The sequence below is a fragment of the Heterocephalus glaber genome, unplaced genomic scaffold (assembly GCF_053883595.1).
Source record: "Heterocephalus glaber isolate CG9 unplaced genomic scaffold, H.glaber_assembly_v1.0 deba00000594, whole genome shotgun sequence".
In the NCBI taxonomy this organism is placed as follows: Eukaryota; Metazoa; Chordata; class Mammalia; order Rodentia; family Bathyergidae; genus Heterocephalus; species Heterocephalus glaber.
In genome coordinates, this window is record NW_028258151.1 from 24944005 (window position 1) to 24960558 (window position 16554).

At 48.7% G+C, this 16554-nt stretch overlaps 1 long non-coding RNA gene across 1 annotated transcript; it reads left to right on the forward strand.

Moving 5' to 3' along the window:
- The first annotated feature begins 4753 nt into the window (after positions 1–4753).
- Positions 4754–16502, forward strand: LOC147829553 (uncharacterized). The gene is made up of 3 exons (XR_015448987.1): positions 4754–6158; positions 8502–9169; positions 11752–16502. It is a non-coding gene; the product is annotated as an uncharacterized LOC147829553 (long non-coding RNA).
- The last annotated feature ends 52 nt before the right edge of the window (positions 16503–16554 follow it).

Consider the following 16554-nt stretch of genomic DNA (forward strand, 5'->3'; position numbering starts at 1 on the left):
AACACATCTCCGGGTGATACCGATGGCTCTGAGGACCTCTGCTAGGAGAGGATCTGGGCTCTGAACTCAGACTCACATTGGCGATGAGGCCAGCTGGGCTCCTTGTTGGCTGTGGGGCCTACAGCAGCTTAATGTCTCCGTGAATCAGTGTCCTCATCTGGAAAACATGGAGGATAATAATAGTATCTGCCTGTGGGTTTTTGTAAGAGAGTGAAATGAGTCATGGATCCAAAGCACTGAGAGCAGGGCCTGCATGTAGGAAACATTTGATATGCATTAGCTATAACAATCTGCAATATTTACACATGGCACAGTGAAAAACTATTATATGCGAGCCTTTATAAATAAGTCAGAAAATGTGAGTAGGCAAAGGTCCCTGTGTATTCATGTGCACACAAAATATTTACATATAATTTGAAGGGGCTCTGAGGCCCCTGGAAACTCATCCTTCTTTATGCCCCTGGTTAAGTAGATTATAATAGCTGCCTTTTTTATATTTCCTTTTTTAAAAAAAGAATTCCCAGCTTCAAAAAACCTTATGCCATCTATGTAGTTAATGGAATTATATTTACATTTCTTTCCTTTCACAAGTCATAATTTCCAAAAACTATATAACATCTAATAGCTATCATTTTTGAGCCTCTTTGTTGCATGAAATGTGGCAGGTAATCCATATTCTAAATTACTTTGTAAAGTAGTCATCATTGCCTGGGACTTAGCTCAGTGGTAGAGTGCATGCTTAGCATGCATAAGGCCTTGGATTCAATATCCAGCACACACACACACACACACACACACACACACACACACACACACAAAGAAGGTAGTCATTGTCATTGTTCTTTTACAGACAAAATAGCTGAGGCTCAGAAAACTTGCTGAGGGAGGGTTAGAATTGGGATTTGCAACCAAACCTGTCAGACTCTGTCTCAATGCCACTGTTCACTTCTTTAGAACAACTGCATCACCTATACATCTAGAAGAACATAGTTAGCCATGACTGAGTGATGGAAAATCTTTCAGATCTTTCAGTGATAAAAACAGCCAGCTACAGCATGCATGTCATAGGTTTGACACCACTGGACTAGGTGATCTTGGAGGGAAGAAATTAAAGATAGTTTTTGAGCTCAAATAATTTACATCCAACTGAGCGATCAAGTTAGACATACAGAGAAAGGGCTTTAAACAAAACATTATATTATTGCAGTCAAAATAATGAATGTGGGGGAATATTCCTATACTCACTAGATACATATTCATTTGCTTTTCCAATTTCCCAGCTTCCCTTGCTGTTAAATTAGGGTCATGTGTCTGGCTCTGACCAATGAACATGAGTGGCCACTTGGTGTAAGTTGCCTCTAGGGTTAACCATTACAGACACATCATATGGGCACTCCTTTCTTTCCCTTGCCTTACAGGAGTGACTGAGGAAGTCATGTGTTCTAGGTGATGAAGTTCAAGACAGAGAAAGACTATTCATGGGGTATCAAATTAAAGCAGAAGTGTGAAATTAACCTCTGTGGGTTACAGCATAGACATTGCTGGTTACAGCCCCATAACCTAACCTGGCCTAATAGTCATAGGAGAATTCCAAGATTAGTCAGTCTTGAGGTACTCAAGTGTTGAGTCAGCTGAAGGCTCCCTTTTAGATCCAGTAAGTCAAAATACTTAGGGAAAGGCCCTAGGATGTTTTATTTTTAATAAGACTATGCTGTGGCTTGTGTTTAGATGTCCCCCCCAAAGCCGCATGCTTTTGCAGAGGTGGCTGAATCTAGAGTGTGTGATTGATTCCTGGTGGGGTAGGCCCAAGGGCACTAGGATTAAGGGTGTGAGTGCTTCTCACCCTAAGTAGCCTGAATAAGATAAAAGGGGCCGGAAGATGCTGTTAAGGTCACTTGTTGTTTCTGCTGTCTTCCACCACCATGAACTGTTGCCCCTCTGCCACTCTGCCTTGGAGCCAGCCTATTACGGACTGAAACCTCTACGAACGGTAAGCCAAATAAAGGTGTCCCCTTTAACTGTTGGGTATTTTGTCTCAGCAATGAGAGGAAAGTAACTAACACAGACCATATTGAGGATTGGTCCAAAGCATCTGGGTCGCTGTTGTGCCAGGCGGGCGTGCTAGCCACATCGATCCCAGGAGGAAGGTATCTCAGCTGGGTACTTCCGCATCCCTGTGGTTGAACTGTGGTGAGAGAAACACAGAGCTGCTAGGGGCTCACATTTCACAGGGTGTGTTCACCTCCTTTATTGTGCTCAAGACACAGAAGGCGGGGTGGTAAAAATCACAAACTCTGGGACAAGGTTGCATGGGAGCAAATTTAGTTCTCCTTATTAGCTGTTGACCTAGGGCAAGTTATTTAATGTTCCTGCACCCCAGTTTGCTTATTTGTTATAAAATTACACTGGGTCCAATCCCTCAGTGCTGCAAAAAAGTAAAACAAACCAAAGTTTAAAAAACGAGAATCGTAGTCTACTTCACCAGTTTGTGTGAATTAAGTATTCTGAGAATTTAAAAACCTCACAACAGTATCTGCCTGTAGTACTGCTTACACAGGTTGGCTATTATTCTTCTTTCTCAAATTATCCAGGGGCAAGGACAAAGACACAGAGACGAGGAAATAAGGAGATGTGGGACCAGCTCAAAGCCCTGCCCCTGCCCCTTGGGCAAGTCCAAAGTACAGCTGGTGCTCAAACAGTTTGCTGGGGCTTTCCCTGGACTCCCCGGCTCAGCCGGTTGCACTGGGGAGAGTTTGACCAAGGGTGTGTGGCAATGCTCTGAGCCACTGGGCCAGGCATCCTCCGAGCCCTCTTCTCAGCTGACTTCTGAGACTTGGCCTCTGATAGCCCAATTCCTTCCTTCCATATTCTTTACCTCTGTCTCCGTTTTCTAGTTCAATCTGTTTGCTTCAGAGACGCCAACGCGGTTCTTGGGTGGATCTTGCCTTCCTTTGATGGAGGAATGGCAGGGGAAGAGGAGTTGGACCCAGGGGTCTGCAGATGGAGGGAGGCGGGCAACAGACAGGTAGAAGAAATCAAAGGGCTCGGCATCAAAGGAAAGAGGAGCCAATCAACTGGAGGATTCTCCCTCCTCTGAGATTGGATCTGCACTTTAATTTGGGAATCATAGTTAAGTTTCAAACAACAGGAGGGAAGGGCTGCTGGTTCCCTTGGCCAAGGAAGGTGTTTGTTGAACAGATGTAGGGATGTGACACAGGTACAGCTTGTGTGGGGCCCTGAAGAGAGGGGAATTCAAGTTCTACAAGGAGGGAACATTGCAGTGAAAGAGTTTCATGTGGCAGAGGAGCAGCAGCCAGCTCAGTGAGGCTGGAACAAAATGAGCAAGGAGGATGCCCATCGGAGCAAAGCAGGGGCCTTTGAGACTGGAGCAAGGACAGCAAGTGTACAGCAAGCCCTGTGGCAGGTTTTAAGGGTGGGACATCTGATGGGTTTTAAGTGACCACTGCGCTACTAGGTACAGAATGGATTTCAGGGGCAACAGAAGTGGGGAAGGTTGTAGGGGGACTTCAGGAGTCTTGGTGAAAGATGCTTTATCCTGAGCTGGTATAGACATTGGAACGGAAGGGAGCGGGCACGTTGAAGCCATACTGCAACTACAGAGGTGACAACCTTGTCTTGTGTCTCCTCAGTGACCACCAGAAAGGGCCTGCGCCAGTGATGCCACAGAGTAGGGCTCCAAGGAGAGAAGATGGAGCACAGCTAGGCCTGCCGTGTCCAGGAAAGAAAGCACTGCCATGCAAGCTGTTCTCATTCACCCTGGGACTCAGCCGAGGGCAGGAGCTGAGACTGGCAGCTGCTGGCCAGATTCTTTCTGAGCAAGTGCTCCTGCTACACAAACTCACTGGTGCTTGGAAAGTGAGAAGCCCTGGGAGCTTTGGGAAAGGGAGGTGTGTTGGTTGAGGTCAGGACACGCATGTCATAGGGCCCAGAGTTCTAAGTCAGGGTGGGCTCTGGGCCCTGGGAGGGTCCTCCATTGGGTATCTGGTTCTGGCCTGGATGGATTCACTCACCTGCAGGAAGGTCCAGAGGAGAAGGGCCCAGGACTAAGCCTGGAGAAAGGACAGGTCACCCACAGAGGCCTCTCCAGTGAAAACACCAGCTTATACCAGCCCACCTCCAGAGCCAGGGGACATTCTGCATAACCAGCCAGCATTTCCTGCCCTTTCCTTCCTGCCCCTGTCCCCAGCCTCAAATCCTGTGCATCTATGAGGGGACCCTTTATATTAGCCTTTCCTGAGTTTGCTTCCCTCCTCTGCTCCCAGCTGCCCCTTACAAGCTCACAGGTCCTCAGACTCCTCCCCATCCCCTCTGGCGTCTGATTGGCCTCATTGCAGCAGGAGGCAGCCTGGAGCTCACAGCTGCCGATCACCATGCTCTGGGAGACCTCTTCCCATTGATTTTAGCATTTTTACCTTCTGAGGATGCCCTTTATTCACACTGTAACTTTCTGTGCCTTCATTTGTCCAGAAACAGAAAACCAGTTTACTTGGGGCCAGGCCCAGCTGTATGCCCTGCCTGGAGATTTCTCACAGCCAAGGCTGAGCTCTGCTTCCCTTACCAGTGACGTGGGTGTAATGAAACCAGCTGTAGAGAGATGGGAGCTTCAAGGGCCTAGGGTGTGTACTTGCTGAATGCTCTGCAATGAGTACTTCCGGTGCCCAGTGTTAAGTGAAGACGCTTTGCCCTCTCAGTAGGTTGATCTCAGTGGCTGCATCAGACTCATGAGGGGCCCCTGAGTATGTTTACTGTGTGATTGAAAAGTATGGTGAATATTTTTAAAAATGTATTACAGTAAAAGACATATTGCCATCAATCCCCCCACAAAATACCCACCCTTTGAACACACTTATACTAATTCTTCCGCTTCTGGAGGGAGTTCTGGAAGTCCTCTTTTGTGTCCTTATTTGCAGTGTTGTGGCTACCAGATGTCCCAAGCTGATCGAAAATGTTTACCTTTCATGGTTATTTTGATTTGGGGGAATAACCAGATGCTGCATGTTGCCAGATCCAGTGAATAAAATAGAGGAGACTACACTACCATGTTTTTCATGAGCCTGTCTTTCAGTTGGATGGCATTCTGCAGCAGCATTCTTCTTAATTTTTATCGCACATCCTAAAGACACTCACGAAAGAGGACCTCCAGAGCTGCTTCAGAAAGTGGCAAGAATGATGGGATGAGTGTCTTTGAAGTGAGGGGAGTATTTTGAGGGGGATCGATGGCAATGTGTCGTTAACTGTGGTAAAATTTAAAAAAGTAAACATATATCGTATGTTATTCCATCACTCCTTGTACTTCTGTTGTCAGCGAAAAGTACCAAGTACGAAGGCAGAGGCTGGATTGGCACGTGTGGGCAGCGTCCATCCCAGAGCCACCCGCTACAGTCAGGGAAGGCTTCCCTCAGCAGCTCGCCTGGAGACCAGACACGCCTTCTTCAGTCCTGCCAGCCCCTGGTGAGGCCTCGGGAGGGCTGGAGCCGAGACCGCAGCAGGCTGAGCCACCTTGCCAGGAGCCGGAGAAGAGGAGCTGACTCTGCCGGATGCCCTTATCCATGGGGGACCCTTCCACTGCCAGCTGAAGAAGGCGCAGTGGGTCTCTGGGGAGAAGAGGAAAGCAGGCAGATGGGTCCTCCCCTGCCGCCCAGTGAGGCTGCCATCCAGAGGGACTCCGGTGGCTTTCTTGTGTTTCTGCTGCACCTGGGCAGTGACAGGAGTAATTTCACGGGCTGTCGCTTGACTTTTCACGGAGACCTCTAATAACCTAGTACTGTGCTTCGCACTGGGTCAGAGTGTGCACTGGACCCCGCCCGGCCCCTGCGCTCAGTCTTGTTGATGCGGGGACTTGTTCTCTCTAGAATCCTCGTGCCGCCTGGTCCGAGTCAGCACCAGGGGTTCTGGCTTCTGTACATCCTACAGAGCTATTGCTTCTGTCGTGAAATAACCCCCTTGGCTCTTTGGTTCAGAGTTTAATACCCATAATTTTTTTTAAACCCAGATCTTACAGAATGAAAGTGCTGCCATGATCATAAGAACATTTGGCCAGTATTTCTGCTCACTCCCCGCCCAGGAGCACCCAGGGCTGTCTGAGCCTTTCCCCAGCTCCCCACAGACCCAGCAAGGAGGCTGGAAAGCAAGCACAGGTGAGGTTGAGAAGAAACTCTAATGGTGTCACTTGGAGTTACAGAGACTAAAAGCAGGGCAGTGATGGATCTTCCATTCATTCAGTGCATTCATGTAACAGCTACTTGTTGAGCATAGCATATACGCAGGTCACTGTATCCTTGAGGGTAATATAGTGTCGAACAAGTCCAGTTTATCACCTGTGTGGTATATTCATAGGAGACTTACAATGAACCTTTTAAATAAATAAGTATGCATGCAAATTCATCAAGCTAGTATGACTATACTGGAAGTGGGAACAAGTAAACAGGATGCTGAGACTGAGAATAAAAGGCGGAATCCTCTCTGGAGAGAAAAGCTTGGCTATTCCCTGAGCTAGTGGCCGCCTTCGCCTTCTAAGTGAGTCCTGGAAGATGAAAAGAAGCCAGGCTTGTGAAGAGCAGGGGAGAGAGTATTGCAGGGGGAGGTGGGCACAAAATCGAATACAAAGGACCTGCAGCTCGGAGGACTTTGGAGCTGATGGAAGACTGGTGTGAGCAGAGAGATGGGAATGACAGGAGATCAGGAGGCTGAGGCAGGTGTCTTCATGCTCAGAGGCTGCCATGGATGAGAAATGATGGTGCTGTGGGCCACATCGGTGCAGAGAAGTAGAGAAATGGTCCAATGTGAATATAGTCAGAGCGAGAACCCACAGGACTTGCTCAGGGATTAAATGGGTGAGAACAGGCAGCATCAGGGAGAGGGAGGAGGCAATGATCTCCCCATTTCCGGTTGGAACTAGAGGAGCCTGGGGAGGTAGGAGCAGGGTTAGAGGGTAAAACAAGCTCAGGCTGACTCTCTGGGAAGCACTGAGGTCAGATTTGGGGAGCAGGAGCGGAGGGTGGGGAGCCCAATTAGAGGCTGGTGCAGCATTCCAGGTGAGCGACGAGGGTGGGGATGAGCCGGGGTGGTGACAGCAGGGACGCTGCAGAAACTGATGTCCCTGCTCAACAAGTAGGAAGCATTTCCTGCTTCTCCAAATGCCCTGGATTTCCACCTGTGAGGCGGCTGAGCTGGCAACAAGAGGGAGTTCTTTTTAGAGAACACTGAAGTGAAACCACCATCTGGAGGGGAGTGGAGGCGAGTGATGTAGAAAATGGGGTCATGACAGAGACCGGGCTGAGGCTGAAGCAATGCGGCGTCTCTTGCAACCTGCTGTCTGGTGGGGAGAGGACGCTCTGGGCGCCATCTGTGCCGGAGAGAAAGCCATCCTGGGAGACAGGCGGCCAGGCAGTTACTCCTGTGGCCCTGGTGGACCAAGGGCCTCCCGACTCTCTGCAGCAGGGTGACCTTCCTGGGAGGTTGGGGTGGAACCCTAGAGAGGCTGGGGCACAGCAAGTTCTGGGACTTCCGCCCTTCATGTCATTGAGCTTCCCCCTAGAGCTTCCCCCAGGCCAAACCGCTGAGTCAAGCTCCTTTCTCCTCAGTACTGTCCCCCAGCAAAAAGCAGGGGCTGGTGACCTCTGGAAACGGCCACCCAGTCAACCCTGTTGGAACATTACCTCCTTCCTCCCTCCCTTCCTTCCTTCCGTCTTCCTTCCTTCCTTTCTTCCCACGTGCATACATTCTGCTAATACTGACCAAGCATCTGTAAGTGCAGGCACTGTCCCAGGTGCTGGGGACCAAACAGTGAGCAAGCCCCAGATCCGGCCCTGCAGGAGAGGCAGGTCAGGGAATGAACAATGCTGGCCACCAATCCCAGAAATGGGAAACCCCACTTCTGTTCTTGGTACTCCAGGCTGTCCAGAGATGTCACCCTAAACCTGTGATCCTTCCAGTCCTCAGACTTCACACTCTCCACTCAGAAGTAAGCCTGTTTCTTTAACGTTGTTTCAAGAGACGAAAATGTAGGCAGAAATCATGTTAGGAGGGACACTGAATCCCATTTTTCTAAGTTCAGTCTATTCTGAGGGCATGAAGGATCCACTTAGGTACTTCAGGCAAGGGGCTGACATGAGATTCCAGTCGGAAGACACGTGCAGCAGTGAGAGAAAGGTTAGAGCCAGAAGAGAGGGATGGCAAGTCTGGAGGCAGGGAGACCAGTCAGGAGGCCTTGAGAAGGAGCCAGATGAGAGACGACCGGGACCGCGGGTCCTCGCCGCCCGCGTCTGACCCCGACCCAGGAAGCCTCTTCTCAGAGCAGATCGGACGAGGAGTCCCGGTCTATGGCACGGTTTACCCAGCAGGGCGTCTTGCCGAGATCTGAGGGCGAACCACCGTGAATGGGGCAGCTTCCATTTCCCAGAGGCCCCACACGGAGCTGTGATTCCCTCCAATGTGTGTTGTCAGGAAAAAAATAACTTCATCTCCCTTTTTTTCCCTAGATGACGGAACTGAGATTTAGCTCCAAGCAAATCTGAATTTGAATCGTGGCCTCATCACCTGTCAGGCTGAGGACTGGCCTTGGGCAGCAGCATGGCGGGTGCAGCGGGTGTCAGCTCCAGAGACAGGGCTGGGGCGCCCTGGAAGGCATCCCTGGGGGCCTGCCCCACACCCTGCCCATCCTTCCACTGTTTGGGCCCTGGCCCGGGGGTCGGACGGCTTCTGTTACAGGAAGCTTCTGGCTGGGTTTTAAGAGAGGTCTGCCCCCACCCCACCTCACCATCACCACAACGCCCTGGTCTTTGTCTTCTTTAGTAGGCCAAGGCGGGAAGATAAAGAGAACAACTGCGCCATCTGCTGGGCATCCTGGACAAGCTCATCTGCGTCCAGGTGAAGCGTGGGCGGAAATTTCCTTCCGGTGTGGATTCTAGGGGTACAAAGAACTTGAGTCACTTATGACGTCTTGACAAGTGATCTCTTTTTATGGAAGTAAGCCCAGGGGCAGGCTCCCAGTTCAACTGGTGGCAGGAAACTCTCAGTACCAACAAGGATCTATGTTGCCTGTGTGCTCAGGTGCTGAGGATACTGTGGTGAACAGCATACCTAGGAAGGCAGGACCACCAAAATGCACTGCGGTGAGAGGGATGAAGAGGAAGATCCAAGCAGACAGGCCAGTGAGGCTGACCCCTGTTAGCTGCTGCTTGGGAGTCCAGAAAAATGAGCAGGAGTTAAGCTAGGGTCAGGGGAAGGCATCCCAGAGAGGGCGCAGGAGGGACAAAGGCCAGCAGTCAGGGGAGTCATCTCCAAGCAGGCCCAGGCAAGTCCCTCTTTCCTTCCTGACTCTGGCAGTTGGAGAAAACCCAGGAACTTCCTCTTCTGGCCCCTTGGAAAATCTGACCCCCGAACACTGAGAGTGGCAGGAGTTCAGGGTACCAAAGTCACTTCACTATCAGCTGGAGGGGGCTCCTTTCTTCTTTCTCCCAGGGCTCCCATCTCTCCCTCTTCTTGCTTAAGTCCTATGAACAATGAAAGGGTATCTCCACACCCATGAGCTTGAAGTCAGGGAAGGCCAGAAAGCGTGGTGGCAAAATTTGAGAATAGCCTTAATTGTGAATTAGGGCCCAGCCAAGGTAGAGTTAGGAAGAGCAATGTAAGTGAACATTGACTGTCAGTCTCCCTTTCTAATCCATTCAGTATGATTCATTTATGGCTTGCTACTACCAGTCAAGTCCTGTGCCAGATTGTGAATGAAGTTGGGACACAAATGGACCTACTGGGTGCTAGGTAGGCACTGTGGAAGCTGCTGTGGTGACCAAGTTATCGAGATATGGTCTCCATCCCCAAGAAGCACACACATGCCCACCCTTCCCATCCCACACAGTGCCTTTCTGTTCTCTGCTCTTCCACTATGAAACCGGAGCCCGTGGTCAGGAAGCCAACTGGTAAATTAAGCTACACCATGCCATAGTCAGCTGAGTAGGCATTGAAGACTGTGCCTATCAAATGTTTTACTATCCATTCTTTGTATTTGGTAACAAGCCGCATCCACTGTCTAGTCCTTCCACATCCTCAAGTGTTAGGTGGACACAGAGACTGTTTCCTGGATACCTTGCAGCTAAGTGTGGGCTATGTGATAGAATCACATTCAAGCAGTATGATGTGAGTACAAATAATGTGCCAACTTCTGGGGCACACCCTCTTCCTCCTTCCACTTGCCTGTGATTAGGATACAGACTTGGAGTACAGCACTGAGCAGGCTTTGCTCATACCAGTGGTGGCAGTAACTGATGGGAGGTGAAGCAGAGATATGGAAGCAGCCCATGTCTGTGGAACATCTTGTGGAGCAGAGCCATCCTGGTTCTTCAAGCCTTCTACCAGCTCAGACTCCTCCACAAGCTAAACTTCTAAATTCTTTAATTCCTGGAAACTGGGCTTTTGTTAAAGCAGCCAAATCAATACCTAATATAGCGATTCTCACTTTCTAGAGTTTAATAAGCAGATAAGCAAAATACTTTGAGTATGAGCTTTCTCTGAGTTCCTAAAATTCTAACCAGAGCCCAGCCCATAAAGATGGGGGGCTCTATATGTTCGTAAGAGTATCCCCAGTCCCCTCTGATATCTTAAAGCACCCTTCAATTAATTTTTTATTCAATTTGTTGGGATGGTATCATAGTTTGCTGTATGATGTCCAGGGTCATGTGGCCATTCCAACTTTGATACCAATGGCCAAGAAGTTTCCATTCTTTGGCCAGTGAACCTGTGTAGCTTTCTCTATGAGCCATCAACTAAGAATGGGGTGTGATGGAAAAATATGGTGAATATTTAAATAAAAAAGTATTATAGTAAAAGACACATTGTCACTAATTCCACTCAGAATACTCTCCTTTGCTTCAAACATACTTAACCCATCCTTCTTGCCACTTCCTGAAACACTTCTGGGAGTCCTCTTTCATAAGTATCTTCAGTTGTAGCGCTGTGGCTGCCTCAAGTCCTGAATCGATTCAAAATGTACACTCTTCGTGGCCATTTGACTTTGGGGAAGACCCTGAAGTTGCACGGTGCCAGATCCAGTGGATAAGGTGGACAAGGACACACTGTCATGTTTTTATGAGCCTGCCTTTCCTTTGGATGGAACTCAGCAGCAGCGTTCACCATAACTTAGGTCACACCTCATACAGACACTCCTAACAGAAGAGTTCCAGAACTGCTTCAGAAACTGGCAAGAGTGATGGGATAAGTGTCTTCAAAGCAAGGGGGAGTGGGTTGAAGGGGATTCATGACATGGGTCTTTTACTATAATAGTTTTAAAACGTTCCTTGTATTTTTCAATCATAGCTCATAGTTATCTGCTTTAGTTGCTATCTGGATGTCCCACCAAAGCCTCATGCACTCATTGCTTATTGGAGATGACTGGATCATGGGGGCAACTATACTCATTGGTGGATTAGTCCACTGATGAGTTCATAGCTAAATGTGCTGTTGGGGGATGGGCCTGGTTAGAAGAGGTGAGTTACTGGAGGTGTGGCCTGGAAAGGTTTATCTCTGTTGCCGGGTCCTCCCTTTGCTACTTCCTGGCTGCCATGACATGAGCTGGTTTCCCTCTACCATGCCTCTTTGCCATGCTCTTTCTTCTTGGGACCCAGCTGATGATGGACTGATACATGAGCCAAACAAACTTCTCCTTCTTTAAGTTGTGGGTGTTGGGTATTGTGTCTCAATGATGAGAAACTAATACATTATCTCTCCTTACAGAACAGATGCAAAAGCCCATCAAAGCTTTTCCCGAGAGCCCAGGGTCAGCAGAAACCCAGCCTTACAGACACACTTTTTAGAGCTCTTGACATTTCCTCAAAGAAAGAACGGTCCTCTGTCTTTGAAGATTGACATTCTCTGGCACCAAGCGGGAATACTGCTAGCAAATCTTTTCCCTTTCTTAAAGTAGCTGTAAAAAGGATGATTAAACCATAGAAATGGGAGCATCACTGAAAAAAAGAAGTTTTGTAAAGATCAGCATGGTGCAGTTCAGAGTGTTTAGGATCTATCAGTATCTGGAATCAGCAGATACAGGTTCAAAATCATTCTGTAAATGTTCCACCACTGGAAAACTTTCAAAATATCAGACAGCCAATGGCTTCTGCATTAAAATGCAAAAAGGAATAAAGAAAATGTCTCAGTTGTGATAACATCTCAGCGAACAAAATAGCAGAGAGCCTTTCCCCACCAGGGCTGGACTTGCTTCCTGGAAATTTGTAAACCCCAGACCACAGAGCCTGACTAATGGCGCTCACTGTGGGTATGCAGGGAACTGGCTGGTGTGGGAAAGCCCCGAATAGCTGGTCCTTGTGCCAGTGTGTGCTTGGACCTGAATATCACCAGAAAAAGAGGCAAAGGAGGATGTTCATGATGCACATGGAAAGGGTATGCAGGGTGAGCTAAAAGTACCCAGGTTAGGGATGACTTAAGAGTGATCTGGGAAGAACTGAGTTTTCTTCTTTCCAAATTGAGAGAAATGGAGAAACCACTGGCTTTTAAATGAGAAAATCTAGCTTTTTCAAGTAGTGCAGGATCTCTCTGAGCTACCTTCTTCTCAGTAAAATGCACAAATACCTAAGAATAAAGCTCCACTGACTCTCAGGGCTAGCTAGGGTGAAGGGTAATGTATTTGGGAAATATTTCAAATGCCTTCACGGGCAGCACAGGTGACCAGGTTTATCATGAGAAAAGGTACTGAGATGAAGTGCTTGGTATTCCTCACTGCTCTTTTGTTTATAAATGGAAAGTGGCTTAAAGAACTGTTGGGTTCAAGTGACAGGGCAGTCATAAAAGCCAATCACAAAACTCCCATTTCTCTTCTGTCCTGGCTCATCGTAAGATTGGATTTTTCTGTTCCCTGTGAAGTTGGGTGTGGTCATGTGACTTGCCTGTCGCTTCTGAGAAGAAGCTGTAAGACCCTAAGTATGATTTGCCACTGTCCGCCATCCCTTCCTTGGTGACGGTGGGGCATGTGTTGGCATGAGGATGGCATCATCTCGGGCCCCTTATGACTACAGTGAGCTGCAGAGGCACCCTTTGCCCCCAACCACTGTGGACCACATAACATTGGCCAAGAAACTGGTTGTGCTAAAAGCCACTTCGACCTGCGACTGCATGCTACTGCAGCATGTCCTTGTATTGGCTGTATGTTCTGATTTTCTGTATTTCTGAAGCTCTAACATGCAGGGCCTTGATCCTGGAAAGACTGCCCCTCCCAGGACTAGCAAATTCCGAGAGAGTTCAGAGGAGTCCCTGCATGTCTTTGATTCAAATTTACGTCTGGAGCCACATGCCGAACTATCTCTTTTATCAAACTCTTACACACAGAGCTAATGTTTCTCCTGCCTTAAATCATGCTAGGGTCAGATACTGGGCAACTAGAGATCATTCCTATAGCCCAGAACTCACCAAAATCATTCAAGCTATCTGATCCTATACTCACTCAGACTGCCTACCTGCCTTAACCGCTCCTGTGTATGAAAACCCCGATAAAGGCTCTGGGCTCTCCCTTCCTGCCTCCTGACCAACACGGACCCTTCCCTTGTGGCTGTGTGACATGCTCTGCTTCCTGTTTCCTGGGCTCTGCGAGCATCAATGTCGCCCTTCATGACAGTCATTTCCATGTCCCTGCATCTTACCATTCCTGATTGAAACAAACCTGGTACACAGTTTTAGAACAATTGGTGCAGCAAACAGGTGGTTTGGTGCCAGGGGAGGTGTTGTGAACTTAGATTGCTCTTGACTTATTGCCAGGACCCAGTAGGCAGACCCACTGCTTGGGAAGGCCCAGCTGGCACTGCTGCTTGCTTAATGGCTACTGGGCGGTGCTTTTGCCAGCTGTTGTCATACATTCCTGACCAAGAATTGTGCCACCTGAAAAGCTGTGTCCTCCCCAAGCTGCCTGGTAGGTTAGAGTCTGGGGTAGAGCACTCAGGGGCACTTCACGTTTTTCTCCAGGTAAAGTACCCAGCTGGGGTCCAGGATCTAGGATCAAGAACTCGAAGTTCCACTGGCACTTGGCTAAAAGGAGTTTCTTGAAAAGACCTCCTTGGAGGGGATGAGGCAGGACAAACCTCTAGAGCTAAGGGAACAGGTACAGCCCACTGACTGGATGCCAATGACAACAACGGGCTACCTGAATCATTTGGATTGCAGTGCCCGGTGTCCGGGACGTTATGCATTCCTGGGGCAACTTGATAAACCACTTCTTCTCTTCCCAAGTTCCACTGTGTCGAATTTCAGCCTGTTCCCAGGAGTCACGGGAGGGTGCTCTGCTCATGTGTTGAGGGCCACTGGTGAGGTCAGTGTAGAGGCGGCCGTGGTATTCCACAGAAGGAGCTAAGGCTGCACACTTTTCTGCTGTGGTGACTTATTCCCTAATGCAGCGTGAGGTGCCTTCCTCGGAGACCAGCAGCTCAATGTTTAATGAAAAAGGGAAAGATCTTCCCGCCTTTTCTCAACCTCTGGAGTCCAGAAGGCTTCCCTGCAGTTGGGCTTTCTCTGTGTGACAGAACCACCATGGACCTCACTATCAAAGCTCAGGAGGTGTTGATCATCACTGCTGAGCCCATCAGTGAAAGCCCAGAAGACACACTGGCCCCTCAGGAGTCAAGTATGTTTATGAGTCTCTGTGACATACACGTTGAGCAGGATAAACCTGCTGCTCACTCTTGTGGCCAGGTAGGTGGAATGTTTTGGGCTGCCAGGAGCACAGGCACCTGATCCTTGCCCTTCTGTGGGTGGAGTTTGCACATCAAAACCTTACTGAACCCTAAGGAAAGGGCTGCTTCATCATTCAAAGCATACTGGGAAACCAGACAAGCATTCAAGGAACTGCTTATGGGATCAACAGATAGGAAGCTACAAGGTCCTTCTGAACTAGGATCAGGCCCGCCAGAAATATGGCGCCTACAGACAATCCATCCTCTCGAAGAGCAGAGGCCAAAGCCCTGAACTGAGTGGGTGAGGCGAAGGACAGTAAGCACTCATGGACCCTTGCATGTGCCACGCACTCAGGTGGCTCTGTTCAGCTCAGTCTGGTGGAGAAATGTCGAACTGCCCGATCACTATGCTGGGCTCCTCGCTTCAAGTTAGTGTCTTTGGAGGGTCTGTGAAACAGCAAGAGCACAGGGATTTGAGACCTGTTTGCAGGTCACAGAGTGGAAAGAAAAGAGAGATGAATTCCTGGTGAGGCTAAAATCAAGGGCTGTCAACACAGGTAGTAGGCTGGCTTAAGGGGCCCCCGAGCTGTCACAGCATGCTAATAATTCAGTGTTCATTTCCCACAGAAAGGATCTACAGCTTCCATCAGATTATCAACGGGTGTGGCCCCAGAAGGGTTCAGAACTGCTACTTTTTTCTTTTGAGGTACTGGGGACTGAATCCAGGGCTTTTGCACTGAGCTACATTCCCAGCCCTTTTTAAGTTTTGAGCCAGTGTCTCACTAAGCTGCCCAGGCTGGGATCAAACTTGCCACCCTCCTGCCTCCACCTCCCAAAGTACTGGAATTATGGACATGCACCACCACATCTGGCTGAGCCACTTCAGAACCAGGTCACTGAGCTTCCAGGAGACAGCAGGCAAAGAGGGGGGTTGGAATTTATTCTTTAACTTTCTGGTATCTCACTGGGTGAGCAGAGGTAAGCTTTTTCCTACTTCAGTTTCAAAATTTTCCAAATGAAGCTAAGGACAGAGCTCCAGTGCCCCCTGCTGAGGCCTGTGTCACAGAAAGTTGGACAAATCTGGGACCAAGTCCTAATAAGGCCATTTACCAGCAGGTGACTAAACCTCAATGAGCTAGTTTCCTCATCAATAAAGGGAGGGTAGCAACATTCCTTCTCACACAGCTGTTACAGTAGGCGAAACAATGAATGTGCAGAGCTTTCTTTCATTGCCATTAATAGTCGAAGCTAACATTACTGAGCCTTTCCTATGAGCCGTAACAGTTAAGTGCTTTTAGGTATGGTGTATCATTTCATCTGAACAGAAGTTCTATGAAGTAGGCACTATTACTGTACCTATTTAATAATCAAAAGAAAAGGAAGGTGTGAGCAAGAATTGAGTTACTAAGAAGCCAAGCCAGCTTCAGAGCCTGGCAGCCCGGGCTCCAAGTACATACTGTATTCTTAACCTGTGGTCCCACTCCTGCATCCACTCCATGCACACCCCATTGGAGAAGCTGCCAAAATACAGAGCTCAGTAAGTAAGCTGCAAACTGTTGGCACAGGGATGATCTGGATAATGAAGAGGAAAAGGTCTTCACACATGGGGTCCCTGGGATGTGAGGCACCAGGCTGGAATGATCTCATATCATTACAGACTAAGGAATGCTTCTATCATGGCTCTTGTAACAGTGCGGACTGACTACCAACCGTGCTCCTTTCTGTTCCACGTGATCAGCAAAAGCACACAAAGTGGTAAGAAGGTTCCCATGCCTGGTTTCATGTCACACCAGGGTTCATGGGCTTGGCTGGGGATCAGGAAGTTGGGATCTTCAAGAACAAGGTAGCACTGGCCAAAGGT